This window comes from Ornithorhynchus anatinus, chromosome 11, assembly GCF_004115215.2.
Source record: "Ornithorhynchus anatinus isolate Pmale09 chromosome 11, mOrnAna1.pri.v4, whole genome shotgun sequence".
NCBI classification, from domain to species: Eukaryota; Metazoa; Chordata; class Mammalia; order Monotremata; family Ornithorhynchidae; genus Ornithorhynchus; species Ornithorhynchus anatinus.
In genome coordinates this window covers 17,128,313-17,143,680 of record NC_041738.1, presented here as the reverse complement: position 1 = coordinate 17,143,680, position 15,368 = coordinate 17,128,313, and positions in this window count along the sequence as shown.

Below are 15,368 nucleotides of genomic sequence, written 5' to 3'. Positions count from 1 at the left end.
AACTGCTGGGAAGGATGGAAAAGTAGAGGAGAGGTTTGAGAGCAGGACGTGATGGGGAAGGGGAAGGTGTGACTTTGGGGAGCTCAGACCTGATGGTGTTAATTTTCTTATTGAAGTAGGTGGCCAGATGGTTAGGAGTGAGGGATGGAGGAGGGGGAGGAACAGGGGGCCTGAGGAGGGAGTTAAATGTCCGGAACAGCTAGCGGGGGTGATGGGCATGGGTGTCAATAAGGGGAGAAAAATAGTTTTGCCTGGCAGAGGAGAGGGCAGAGTTAAGGCAGGACCTGGGATTTGGTGTAGGCACTCCAGGATAGTCCTCTCTTGTCTCAGCTTGGATTTATTCCAGGTCAACTCAGTCTTTGTATTCTTCATGGCCCACAGCTTCCTGCTATTACAAAAATAATTTTGCTGTTGGTGCAAGAACCTTCTTTGCATCCTACCCTAGTTTCTTATGCTCCTTGTCCCTTGATCCTCCTGTCCACCTCAGTGGCTGCCAATCTCTCCCTTTCTCGCTATCACTCGGTGGTATTTATTTGAGTGTTTACTGTGTGCAGAGTGTTGTACTAAGCTCCTAGGAGAATACAATGCAATAGAGTTGAAAGTCATGATCCCTGCCTTCAAGAAGCTTTTATCTGACCCACCTCCCACTAATTTCAGCCATGCATCTTCATCTTAAAAAGTGGAATGAGAGAAAAGAGTTAAGGCTAAACCCCAAAATGAAGGTCTAAGGAATGCCTTTCTCTCAGCTAGCCATTCTATAGGGTGAGATAATCCCTAATAATCCTAATGATCCATTTATATTTATGGAATGAGAGAATGAAGGTTGAATCAATCAATCATATTTATTGAGTGCTTACTGTATGTGGAGCCCTGTACTAAACACTTAGGCGACTACAACACAATAATATAATAGATACATTCCCTGCCCACAACAAGCTTACAGTCTAGAAGGGGAGACAGACATTAATATAAAGAGATAAATTAGGTATATATATAAGTACTGTGGGGGGCGTCAATAAATGAGGCAAGTCGGCGATACAGAAGTGAGTGGGGAAAAAAGGAAAATGAGGGCTTAGTCGGGGAACGCTCTTCGAGATGTGCCTTCAGTATGGCTATAAAGGTGGTGAGAGTAATTGTTGAAGTTATGCAGTTTTGTTGGGGTTTTTTTTTTTCACTCAACCAGTCAGAAAGTTCATGCGTCATGACCATTGTCTTCTTGATCTCACCAGAGACGCCTGCTTTAACTCAGCACAGTGACCCATCTTTGAAACAATCGCGCATTTTATCGCTTTCGAGGCTACCAGCAGAGGGCGCATAGCCCCCAAAATAACAAAGCCGGGCCCCCAACCTGTTCGCCATGGTTGCGGTTCAAACCATAGGAAGTCAGTCAGTCAACCAGCATCCATAAGTGTATATAGAAGGAGTGTGGCAACTGACTCCGATTTTCCCTACGGGAATCCAGACCTACTGCTGTGCCAGGCCTCATTCTTCGTGAACATAACAACATAAGGCCAGCAACAGTGCCACAAATAATAACAATAATAATAATTATAATTGTATTTGTTAAGCACTTACTATGTACCAAGCCCTGAAGTAAACGCTGGGATAGACACACTACAACTGGACCTAGCCCTTGCCCATCATGGGGCTCATAGGAGAGAACAGGTATTTAATTCCCATTTTACAAAAGAGGAAACTAAGCTACAGAAAAGTTAAATGATTTGCCCAAGTTCACACAGCCGGTGGAGCTCAGGATTAGATTCTAGGTCTCTAGACTCTGGTGCTCTTTCCACTAGGACATGCTACTCCTCATTAGAGGGCTAGACCATCATCCCTATTTTTTCTACACTTTCAATACTAAGCACTGGGGAGAGTACAGTAGAGGTAGCAGACACTGGTCCAGCTGCAGGGGCTCCCAGGCAACTGGGGTCCCGGGCCTCTGAGTGCCTCAAGGCCAGGAGCTGAGGAGAGAGGTGGGAAAGGTAGCAGATGTGGGGCAGCCAGGCCAGGGCAAGGCCTCAGGGACTGGGGCAACAATCACCGCTGCCGAGGCTGCCATATGCCATCTCCAGGGTGACGGGCCACACAGCAAGATGGCAAAGGAGAAAGACTACACAGAAGCTGTGGTAGCAGAGATCCAGAAGATCAAAGATGCTTTTGAAGTTTTCATCCATGAAACTGTGGGTGTCAGGGTGGTTGATACAATTATCCAGTCACTGGGATGTTGCTGTGAAGGAGAGCTAAATAATCTAATTGCAGAAGTAGAAGACAAGCTAACTGGGTATATCCATTTGGAAAAATTTCTTCCTCTGATGACCAAAGTTTTTATGGAAAAAAGGTATTGAGAATAGGGCTTTGTGAGCCTGTGGGTAACTGCATGTTCCCAGATCTAATTAATTGCAAGTGACCAAATCCCATGGGCATTTAGTCCAGGCCAGCAGGAGTGAAGCTTTAACTCACCTTTGCTTGTTCATGGAAAAGGTTTAGTTCAAGATGAATAATTCTCTGATTATTAAACATCCAATGAAAATACCAATAAATAATATACCCCATTTCAGTCATATTGAACCAGAAAATTATTGCCTGCGAAGTTGTTCCTTCACACGTCAAAATCCCGACTGGGTCTTTGTAAAGAAATTGCAATTTACAGTATGTCAGCACCTTTTCTCAGATTTCTGTGGTTTCTTCTTCATGAATTAAAATAAGGGTCATCGCCCCCAAATTCTAGCAACATATAAGGTCCTTCTAGACTCTACGCTTCTTGTGGCCAGAGGACATGTCTACCAACTCTGTTATATTGTACTCTCCCAAGTACTTAGAATAGTACTCTGCACACAGTAAGTGCTCAATAAATACTATGGATTGATTGATTGATTGATCCAAAGAGAAACAACATAGCCTAGTAACAAGAGCAGGGGCTTGGAAGTCAGAAGACGTGGATTCTAATCCCGTCTCCACCGTTTGTCTGCTGCGTGACCTTGGCTAAATCACTTTAACTTCTCTGTGCCTCAGTTACCTCATCTGTAAAATGGGGGTTAAGACTGTGAACCCCATGTGGGACAGGGTCTGTGTCCAACCTGATTATCTTGTATCTACCCCAGTGCTTAGAACAGTACTTAGCACATAGTAAGCGCTTAACAAATACCATAATTGTTATTATTAATCCTAGTGGACCAATAGTCCATCATGGACCTCTAGACCATGAATTTATCCAAATTCCTTCTTGAACTCACTGATTAACTTCCTGTGGTAATGAATACCATGCTCATCACTCATTGAGTAAAGAAATGTTTCCTTCTGTTTGTTAATATTTTTATGTTTTTGTCCCCATTAGAGTGTAAACACCTTTTAGGCAGGGAACTATCACTTTATTCTATATTTCCCAAGCACCTAGTATAGTGCACAGTACCAAGTAGATGCTGTACAAGAAATCAATCAATCAATGGTATTTACTGATTGCTTACTGTGTGCAAAGCACTATACTAAGCACTTAAGAGAGTACAATGCAATAGAGTTGATACACAGTCTCTAACCTCAAGGATCTTACAATCTAATTGGGAAGATAGATATTAAAATAAATTACAGGTTGAAGCAGTGGAATATCAGTGATGTGGGGGTTGGGATAGGGTGAATATCATAGTGCTTAGAGGGTACAGAACCAAGTGCAGAGGTGATTCAGAATGAAGGGAGGATAGGGTTGGGAGATGAGAGATTAGTCAGGGATGGCTTCTTGAAGGAGATATAATTTGAATAGGGTTGAAGAGGGGGAGAGTTGCAGTCTGTTAGATATGAAGGGGAAAGGAGTTCCATGCAGAATGAAGGTCAAGAGCAAAGAGTCACCAGCAAGAGAGATGAGGTACAATAAGTTGATTAACTTGATGAACTCAATTTGCTTATTTCCACCCCAGCACTTAGTACAGTGACTTGCACATAGTAAGCACTTAACAAATACCATCATTATAATTATTACAATTATTAGGTTGATGTTAGTGGAATGAAGTGTGAGGGTTGAATTGTAGTAGGAGATTACTGAGGTAAGATTGGAGAGGGAGAGCTGATTGATGTGGAGATTTATAAGCAAGCACTGAAGGCCTTTGAGGAGTGGGAAGATATGAACAAAATATTTTTTTAGAAAAATGGTCCAGGCAAACAGAGTGGCCTGGAAAAGGGAGAGGCTGGGAGGTCAGCAAGGAGGCTAATGCTATAGTCGAGGTAGGAGATAAGTGCTAAAACTGCCGTAGAGGCAGTCAGGATGGAGAGGAAGGGGTAGATTCTAGAGATTTTGTAAAGGTTACTTCTATCATTTCAAATTTAATGGATGACCCTAGTATAATCTTCTCTTAAATGATATGAGACACTGAATCCAGTGATCTAAAGTCTCTGTTCTCTGTAAGGGGGTAAATGGCATTGTTGAGTCTGGCCCAATATTTGAATGTGTCCAACTCCAATCTGCCTTCATGTAAACACATTCCTGATAAGCAGTCCAATTTATAATTTTGCATTTGAATGGCTGGTAAATGTATTGAAACTTCATTTTCTTTGCTTTTCTAATCAACCCAAAAAGGAGGTTAACTAGAAGCAGTTGGTCTCTGGATCATGTCTGCCTCTGGAACCTTGATCTGCATCTCTGAGATCTAGCAGCCTAGCTGAGAACTGAGATGGAATCCAGCTTTTCCAACCATGCTTTTCACCTGTTTCCTCAAAGGATAAAGCAGAAGTGTTGCAGATGCATGCCAACATCTCCAGGGCATTTTTCTCTGACTAGTTACTGACATTTCCTTGGAGCACTCAAAGGCTTAGGGCCCACATGCATGGAACGTGGAACCTCCCATTTAAACCCAAATAGAGTTGGTAGTGACCAAACCCCGGGGTCAGAAAGGCTGCTGCATTCATCACTCTATAGTCCACCAGGCTATAAGTACACTAATTTCAAAATAAAAATTTTAGGAGGAAAATGTATTCCTAACTTCTTCCTTTTCGAGTCTTGATACATCTTTACATACAACCCCACGAGTGGTGCTACTTGCATCTGAACACTGCCTGAATGATCTTGCTTTGCAAGCTAAGTGGACTACCAGCAGTGTGGAAAGCCTCAGAAAGCATGGATCTTGGAAAGCATGGATCTCGGAATCCTGGCAGCATTGAACTCTGCTGATAAGAGGGTTGTTAAAGGCTGTTCAGATAAATGGCTGAAAAAGGTGTGTCACGCAAATAAATACAGTGTTTAATGCACTGTGATGGCACAGAGGCCGGAGGCTTTTATGTGAAGGATGGCCAGCAGGTGGATTTGAGTGGGCCAAAGATCACAACAGAGCACAGTAAGAGATGCTGGAGAGGAAAAGAAGAAGGGAAGGGGTTGGATGGGTAAGCCCAGGACCAGGCACATCCTTGGATTCAAGTGACATCTAGGGATCACATTTAGCTTTTGAGAATGGGAGTGTGGTGCTCAGCTCTCCATTTTCCACAAAGATTAATGCCTTGGAGTGACAATCTTCTGTTCCTCCTTTCGGGAAATTCTCAGGCCCACCTTTAAAGGTCAGTTTGACCCAGGAGTCAGAGGTTAATTGGCTGATTTAATGTAAGGCTTACTAATGAAATAGGTAGTGAATTATTCACAGTGGCTCTTTCCCAGAGTTCTTCCACAGATTCTCCAAAGAGAAAGGAAGGCATTTCATTCGCTTTCTTGGGCCTCTGTTGATGATGGAATTTCCCATTAGAAATGACATGCTAGGTGCAGTGCAGTGAAGAAACTGATTTTAGTGCTAGAGATTTGCAGAGCACCCTTGGTAGCCTAGCACAACAGACATTCCCACTTCTGCCTGTTTTACCTCTGCCCCACCACAGTGAGGTATACTGGGACTTTGAGGGGTGCCACCAGGCTCTTTGGCCTACACATAGTAGGCCAAATTATTGTCGTTGTTTTTTCAGTGATTTCCCTTTAGCCAGAAAGAAGACTTGGCTTTCTCCCGGGAAGGAAGTTAAGAGAAATCTCTCATTTTCTTATCTGCCCTCATAATGATCCATCCTAGATAGTTGGAGAGGAGTTCAATATTGCCATTTAATTGATAGAAAAATTAAGGTACAGAGAGGGAAAGTGGCCTGCTAAAGGTCACATAGTATATGAGTGGCAGTACTCAAGATGGGTCCCAGCTTACATTAAGAGGTCAGCACTTTTTTAGCCTTTTACCAAACAATAAGAGTTTGTTTTCTCAAATACTTTTTGACTGTGTGCCCAGGCCTCCTCTATCTCTGTTTAATAGAAGCTCTTAAATCAGTTATCATGAACTGAGCTATTCTGTCATTGGGAGAGGAGAGATGAGATGGGACTGAAGTTTTGAGCCATGTGAAACTTGATGGCTTTGGGTTGAGGGAAGGAATCAAGGAGTTGGATCCTCAGGTGATCAACTGTGATTGCTGAGAAGGCTGGCTGTACCCTGAGACACTGAATTGCCAAGGCCTAGAGTTCAAGTGGCAGAAGGACTGATTTTGCAGAGACTAGTCACCAAGTCTTGACAGTTCTTCCTCCACATCATTTCCAAGAACAGTCCCTTCTTCTCCATCCAAAAGGTTCAGTCACTTGTCACTTCCTGCCTGACTACTACATCAGCCTCTCTCCATGCCAGTTGATTCTTAACTCCTCTATTCAGATCATTTCTAGACTGTGAGTCCACTGTTGGGTAGGGATTGTCTCTAGGTGTTGCCAAATTGTACTTGCCAAGTGCTTAGTACAGTGCTCTGCACATAGTAAGCACTCAATAAATATGACTGAATGAATGAATTAATTTTCTAGAACGTTGTTCTGCATACTTCTCTTCACTCCTCAAAAGCTCCAGTGGGTGCTCATCCACCTCTACATCAAACAAATACTCCTCGCCATTGGCTTCTCCACCACCTTGCCCCTCCGAACTCACCTCATTACTCTCCTTCTACAACCCAGCCCTCACACTTTGCTCCTCCAGCGCTAACCTTCTCACTCTGCCTTGGTTTTGCCTGTCTTGCCGCTGACCCCAGCCCCCATCCTGCCACTGGCCTGGAATGTCCTCCCTCCTCAAATCTGACAATTACTCTCCCCCACTTCAAAGCCTTGTTGAAGACAGATGTCCTCCAAGAGACCTTCCCAGCTAGGCACCCCCTTCCTCTTCTTTACCTTCTGCATCACCCTGACTTGCACCCTTTATTCTTCCCCACTCACAGTCCCACAGAACTTATGAACATGTCTGTAATTAATTTATTTGTGCTGATGTATGTCTCCCCCCCTAGACTGTAAGCTCATTGTGGGCAGGGAATGTGTCTATTTATTGTTATACTGTACTTTCCCAGGTGCTTAGTACAGTACTCTGCACACAGTAAGAGCTCAGTAAATATGACTGCACTGAATTGTAAAACTGTAAAATTCCCCCTTTTATAGTAGAGGAAAATGAGGCACAGGGAAGTTAAGTGACTTGCCCATGGTCTCACAGCAAGTAATTGGCAGACCTGGGATTAAAACCCAGGTCCTCTGACTTCCAGGCCCATGCTCTTTCCACTGGGCCACTCTGCTTCTCTCTCTCCCAACACAACAAATTAGCTTGCACAATTTATTCCTCTCACAGTAATCTACTCACCGTGCTTCATTCTTGTCTCTCCTACAACTGACCTCTTGTTTATGCCCCTCCTGCTGCCTGGAGCTCTCTCCACCTTCATGTCTGACAGACTGTAGCTATCATCCTCAAGGTTAATCAGCCTCCTTGCAGACCTCCCTGCCTCCATCCTCTCCCCCACTCCAGTCCATACTTCACTCTGCTGATGAGATCATTTCCTAAAATACCATTTTGCACACATCTCCCCACACTTCAATAACCTCCAAGGGCTGCCTATTCCTCTCCACAGCAAGCAAACACTTCTGACCCTTGGCTTTAAGGCTCTCAGTCAGTGCCTTTGCCTCTAGTAGTAGTGTCAGAAATAGTTTTATTAAACACTTACTGAGTTTATGGCACTCTGCAATACTTGGTAGCTAGACGAAGTCCATGACCCATCAGGAACTCACAATCTAAATTACTCTCTGTATGTCATTCTCATCATTCTCACCAAGGATCTTTGACTCGTGTTCTCCCTCCTGCTTAGAATTATCTTCACATCCAGCAGAGTCCACTGCTCTACCCATATTCAGAGCCCATCTGAAATCACATCTCCTCCAGAAGGCCTTCCCAAATTAATCTCTCATATCCCCATGCTATTTTCCTCCACTGACCCTCCCACACTTCAACTTCTCCTAAGTTATTATTAATAAGTGTTGTTGAGACATTTCCAATTCATAGCAACTCCATGGATATATTTCTCCAAAACGTCCTGTCCTCTGCCATAATCTGCAACCTTTCTAATGGGTCTTTCGTTATCATTATTATGGTTTCTATCCATCTAGTTGCTGATCTGCCTCTTCCATGTTTTCCCTGGACTTTTCCTAGCATTAGTGTCTTCTCCAGGGAATTAGTCCTCCTGATTATATGTCCAAAATATGCTAATCTAAATCATCATCTGGCCTTCCAAAGACCACTTTGGCTTAATTTGCTCTAAAATCCTTTTGTTTGTTTTTCGGGCAGTCCATGGTATTCGCAAAGCCCACATTTCAGAAGAATCAATGCTCTTTCTATCCTGTTTTTTCACTGTCCAGCTTTCAGCTCCATACATTCTCACAGGAAACACCATAGAGTTGACAATTTGTATTTTTGTGGCAAATTTTGTGGCAAATCTCCTCAGTACTAATCCCCACTCCCTTTAGTCTTTAGACTCTGTTCCTTCCTCCTACCTGAAGTTTACTTTAGTATCTGCTCATCTGTTAGTAAACCTCTTGAGAGCAGGGATCATGTCTATTAACTGTTGTACTCTTCTAACCACTTATACAGTCCTTTATACGAAGTAAGCATTTCATACATATTATTGTTTGGTTGATCGAGGCAGGGGAGGGACAGGGAAATCAGGAAAGTAAGACGAATTAAGGAAAAGCAAAAACACACATCGACCTCACTGTCCCTCTGGTTGCTCCTCAAAACCTGCCACAAAAGGTCAAAACCCATTAAAGCCCATGCCCCTCAGCCTTGAACGGGCAGTCTCAGAGTCAAGGCACCTCCTAAGGAAGGGGTTGGGCCTAGGAATAGGCCCACCAGAGTGCCCTAACCATCCAGGACCTGAGGACATTATTGTCCAAAGAAGAGAACACCAAAAAGGAGATTTAAAATCAGTCTTCAGATATGGGAAGAGAGTATTGATTTATCACAACAGAATTAATCGATTAGTCATAAGGGATATAGGTTAAAACATCCTGATTCTAAGGGTTGTTAAATTTTGAAATGAATCACCAAGGGAACTTGTAGAGTCTCCTTCCATGGGACCCAAGAAAAGACAGCCTGCATGGAGGCAGGGCTATGGACTAGATGACATCTGAAGTCCATTCTAGATATATAATTGCAGGAAATTTTTATCTGCTTCTATGGAATTTTCCTGAAAGCAAGGAGGGATTTAAGTCAGGACCCATTATAATTGTTACCATTATTATTATATTTGTCATGTGCTTACTATGTGTCAAGCACTGTGCTAACCACTAAGATAGATACAAGTCAATCAGGTGGGACTTAGTCCTACATGGGACTGACAATCCAAAGAGTCAGCCATTTCAGTCTGATTATGCTTCTCCCCCTAAAATCAAATATCCAGAAGGAAAAGGGGAATTAGAGGGAGGCTGAAGGCACTGATATAGGGCAGGAGGAAGCCTTCCAAATCTGCTGATTTAGAATTAAGCTTTATTGTTTCTTTCTTTAGTCAGCATTTTCTTAAAGAATGTTTTCAGAATTCTCTGATATAGTTTGAATTGATGTTGATGCAAATTTATCCCAGATGCAGATTTATCCAGATGATTAAAGCCTGGACTGCATTCCAGGTATTCCAGTTTTCTTTTCAAAGTGATGTTTCAGGAGCATGGGTCCTGGGAGAGACTGGGACTCTAACAGCTGAGCCAAGGGTGTGGTGCTTGGCACTGTGGGTGCAGGGATGGCTCACTGATCACCCCACTGGGGTTGCTGGGATACTAGATAAGGTTTAGTGAGTGCAGACAGATAACTGGGCTTCCAGACTTAGAGTGGTTGAATATCCATAGTGTAGAAGATATGGTAGCTGGTTTAGAACAAGACAGTCTGGATTTACAGGCTCTCCAGAAAATTCATCCCCTTCCCTTCTTTTCTCCCTGCTCTCCTGCCCTCCACCTCCTTGCCATGATAATAAGTGTGACAGTTGGAGCTTCAGCTGCTCTGCCCAGCCTCGACCATCAGTTTGGGGGTGTTAACCAGCAGGGAAATTGCCCAAAATGTCAGCTGTGTGAAAACTGGAACATAATCCCTGGAGGCAGAGAGAGTAGGAGGGAGCCGCAGTCTCTAATCAAGGCAGGCAGAGGGGAATCCTGGGATGGTTCCTGATGCTCTTTAAGAACCAAGGGCCAGGAAACCTTGGGAACCCCAAGGAAGTGCTCTTTAGAAGGGATCACTTGGAATCATTTAGTTGTCAGATTGGAAGGGACTTTGAGCTGTTACCTGATCTATTCCCTTGCCTCTTGGAAGGCTTGTGTTTCAACCAGCCCTGACCCAGAGCTGTTTGCCCTTTTCTTTCAACCATCCAAAGGTAATGACTTCCAGCTTCCACCTACTCCAAGCACCTAGTCTGAGCATCATCAGAGGTGAAAGGCTGCTATGATGACAGTGTGTTCAGTCTTTCTCCTTTCTTTAATGGTGACCAGTATTTTGAAGCAGCATATTGCCCCGGGTACATTCAATGACACCTCCACCCTTATTGGAGCAGGGTGGCAAGAGAGTGTGTTGGGCAAGACTAGGAACTGTTTGGTTACAAGATACTGGTACAAGGCTGGATCATAATTGGTTTCTACCAGCTTCTACAACAACAATGTCCCCAGAACCTGAGAGGAAGAAGATGAGGAATGGGCTACTTTTGCTTCAAAATAGAGATTTGACCTTGACATTCTCCTTCTGTTTTTATTGATGAGCTCTGGGCAGACATTAGGATCAGCTCAGGAACAACAAAAGCCCCTCCCCACCTTATCTTTTCACTTGCATGTATCTGAATAGGTTATGACTCTGTATTCTCAATCATATAGTCTTCCAACCATTTCACTGTCTCTCAAGTGAAGCTGTTAGTCAAATGTCTTTTGTTTCTCTCCTCTTCTCTTCCTTTCCTTTCTCTTCTCTTCCTTCCCCCTCTCCACTCCCAAACCCCCCTACTTTTGCCCTCAGCTTCCTTCCCAAGGACTGGTGCTCCCAAGTGCCTTTGAGCACTTTTCTGAAATGACTTTTTGGGGAACTATTGAACAACATGTAAATTCCAGCTTTTTAAAGAGATGAGTGCCTCTCACTGGCAGTTGGGTGCAGAAAACGGTAGCAGAGCAGAAGGCCTCCACCCAGGACATGCTCAATCAAAAAATAAACATTCCTCTACCCCTTTCATATAACCCCTCCCCTCTAGTTCCTCCATTCCCATTTTTCCCAGACTGAAGTTATCAGGAGAAGTCAAAAGGGACTAAAGGCCAGCTCCCTTCTCTGCCTGACTCCACAGTGAACTAAGGACAGTGCTGGGTGCTGGGGGCAGAGGGAAAATTTCCTTCCCAATATCCCCTATCACACTTGGTCTAAAACTTAATCCGTGGTCTGGAAAGAATTGACACTTGATCTTTCAAGAACTGTCCCCAGAGACGTGGAGGTCTCTGGGCACTCATCCTTGCCCCATCACAGTTTGTTGTTCAAGATGCTCTCTCTAAGCTGACTCACTGCGGACAGAGCCTCTGCCTTCTCTCCTCTCCCAGTTAAAGTCAGCTCAGAGCTTCCTAAGTGTCCAGCTTTGATGCAGAAAGCATCCAAACTCTGTCACTGTCCAACAAGGAAAAGTGCATCTCTGAAATTTAGCTAAGAAACTCAGGACAAATCATGTGGGGATCCTCTACATTCTAGCCATTCTGGTCCAACTCTCACAGCTCTCTGTCTCATTGTTTGCCTTTCCAAGAGAGGGAGGCTCTTTAGAGGGGCCTGGATCAATTCAAGAGTGAGCAATCCCTCATGAGTTAATAGAAGGAAAGAGAGAGATATTCCTCTAAGGGTTCTGGTGCCACTGTGGGAGATAGAATGCAGAGCTGGATTGGTCTAGCCTAGGAATGACTTTGTTAATAGTCATATGTTCTTAGAATTCTGGTCATCTCCATTCCCTGAAAACCTCTATTAGACCAGCTTTAGGCCCGGCTTTCAACTGGGGATGCAAGACCCCACTTGGATCTTAACAGGGGAATTGTATCACAAGCTCTTTCTTTGATTCCAGGGATGGACCAAAAATAATTTTTAGTATTTGCCTTGAAGTGGAGGGAGATCAGTTACAAGTCTATGAGCCTTCATGAGGTATGGCTTCAGAACTGAGCTTCAGTGAGAAGGTTGGTGTTAAGAGGAGAGAAGAGTGCAAGCTGGGTTGTAGTAGAAGAGTAGTGAGGTGAGGTAAGAGGGGGTAAAGTGATTGAGAGCTTTAAAGCCAAATATGAGTAGTTTTTGTTTGACGTGGAGGTGGGTGGGCAACTACAGGAATTTCTTGAGGAGTGGGGAAACATGTCCCAAACGTTTTTGTAGGAAAATGATCTGGGCAGCAGAGTGAAGTATGGACTGGAGTGGGTGAGACAATATTTTTTGGCATCGTTATGGCCACTACATTATTCCTTGATGATGCTAATGAGGAGAAAGATCATGAGGAGAGTGACAATAACAATGAAAACAATGGTGAAGATGATGAAATCTTTCTTCACAAAAGACAGAAAACTTCCTCTAGGTAAATACTGACTGGAGAGTCTGAAGGTTTTCCTCCAAGGCTGGAACTGGAAACCCCATAGCATAAGCCTGCAGTCCCAGTCTCCACACCCCTGGGCTTTCAGCTTCTTACCTGAGCCACACAAGTCATTGTTCTAGAAGGAGTGGTCTCCCGACCCCAAGACCAAGCAGGCCAGTTCCTTGCCTCTTAGGTCAGGTCAGGAATGGAAAGTGCATCGCCAGTCGACTGGTGATCTTGGCACCCCATCTGAGTTACATTTAATTGCAGTCTTGCTTTGGCTTGTGTTTAACAAGCTGCTTGACTGGTTTGGAGTGGCCATTCCAAAATAGTTAGCATAATTCTCCATCAAATGTTCTCACTGAGTGGAAAGTGGGTTAAAGGTCTTGAAAAACTAATTTGATCCAGAACAGCTCAAAAGCTATTACCCTACTGAGCTAACTAGAGGTCAGCCTATGCTCAGCACCATAAAAACTTAAGTCTGAGCAATAAGTAGTATTCTGGGGTCAGACCAATGAGCCATCAACCATCTGGCCCATTATCCTGGCTGACTCTGACAGTGTGCCCGGATCCTTGAGAAAACTATGCTTTGATATATGCCCTCCTGGACATCCAACCTCATGACTTGGTTGAACGTCTAAAATCCTTAAACTTTTCCTTCTACATCTCTCACTCTCTCTCACTCTCTCACTCTCTCTCTCCTTAACACATTATGGACTGTTCATCAGTGGACCTATCCAAAACCCCCACACCAATATTTTCAGCATAAGAACAGCCACAGGAAAGAGCCATTGTTAGTCTCTTCTCCAATTGTCCCATTTCTCCTTTTTTCAATACTCTGTTTCTCTTGTCTAGACTAAGCTTCTCGAGAGCAGAGTTTGCATCTACTTAGTCTACTCTCCCAAACACCAAGTACAGTGCTCTATGAAGAGTAAGTGCTCACTAATTGCCATTGATTGCCTGACTCAATTAATTTACCCACATATTTCTTGGACTTTCTCTTCTGTATTGTATCCTCCAAAATCCTTGGTACAGTGCTCTGCAAAGAGTAAGTTCTCAAGAAATACCTTTGATTGATTGGAGCAATTGTAATTTTTTGACTTCCACACTTTCTGTGGTAAATGCCATATAATAATAATAATGATAATGATGGCATTTGTTAAGCGCTTACTATGTGTCATGCACTGTTCTAACCTCTGGAATAGGTTGTCCCATTTGGGGCTCACAGTCTTGATCCCCATTTTACAGATGAGGTAACTGAGGCACAGGGAAGTTGAGTGACTTGCCCCAAAGTCACACAGCTGACAAGCCGACAAGTGGCAGAGTCAGGATTAGAATCCGTGACCTCTGACTCCCAAGCCAGGGCTCTTTCCACTAAGCCACACTGCATATGTTTACTACCTGCTGAGAAGACCAGTTTCCTTATGTTTATTTTTAATCTACTACCATCAAGTTTAGTGGGCTCTTCCAAATCCTGGCCATATATGGGATTTGATAAACAACAATAGTGTGTTTATCCTGCCCATATCCCTTTATAGTTTTGTAATCATTCACTCATTATTCCCTACACATCAGTGTACCTGAAAGATTCATTATCCATCTTTACTTAGAGGGAAATAAAAGACAGAGAGAAGTTAAGTGGTTTCCCAAATATCACAATGAAGCCATTAGAGAAAGGGTCTCACTTCTGGGACTCTTTAACAGAAATAGATGATAATAGTGATAATAATACCCTTGACTTGGCACTTACATTGTTTGAAGAACTATACTGAGTGTTGGGGAGAATACTTGAGCTGTGATTCAGAAAGAATACCAATCTCAGAAAAAGAAACAAAATGCAATACTCAAGTGCTAAGAATGACTGTGGTGTTAATTCAACTATGGTGGCAGGCTAATTAATAAGGGAAGGTTTTTGGGATAAGGTGGAACTTTAAGAGGGCTTTGAAGATCCTCAGAAGCAGTGAGGCTTAGGGGATAGAGCACATACCTGGTTCTAATCCTGCCTCTGCCTCTTGCCTGCTCTGTGACCTTGGGTGAGTCATTTAACATATCTTTGCTTCAGTTTCCTCATCTGTAAAATGAGGATGGAGTATCTGTTCTCCCTCCCCCTTGACCTGTGATGAATGAGATGGGAACAGAAACTGTGTCTGATTTGATTATCCTGTATCTACCACAAATACTATAATTATTGAAAGAGCTGTGGTCTAGCTGATTTCATGAGGATGGAAAGGAACAACATGAGTGAAGGGATGGAAGCAAGAGAGTTGAGAGCAAGAGACAGTTATGAGGGGAGTTGAGAAGAACAAAGAGTGTGAGATGGGGAATAGATGGTAAAGGGAGGTGATATGTAGGATCGGGAGAATCGGAGAGAGTCTTTTGTCAGGCTAGGCTCCTACAAAGATCTGAGATTCAGCCCTCCTTGCACTCCTGGGTGGATCCAGACCTTGCCCTCCCTGCACACTGGAGAAGACATAAGGTTGGGCAGAAGGATGACAGCTGAACTGACCACCATACCACTCTGAGAATTATCC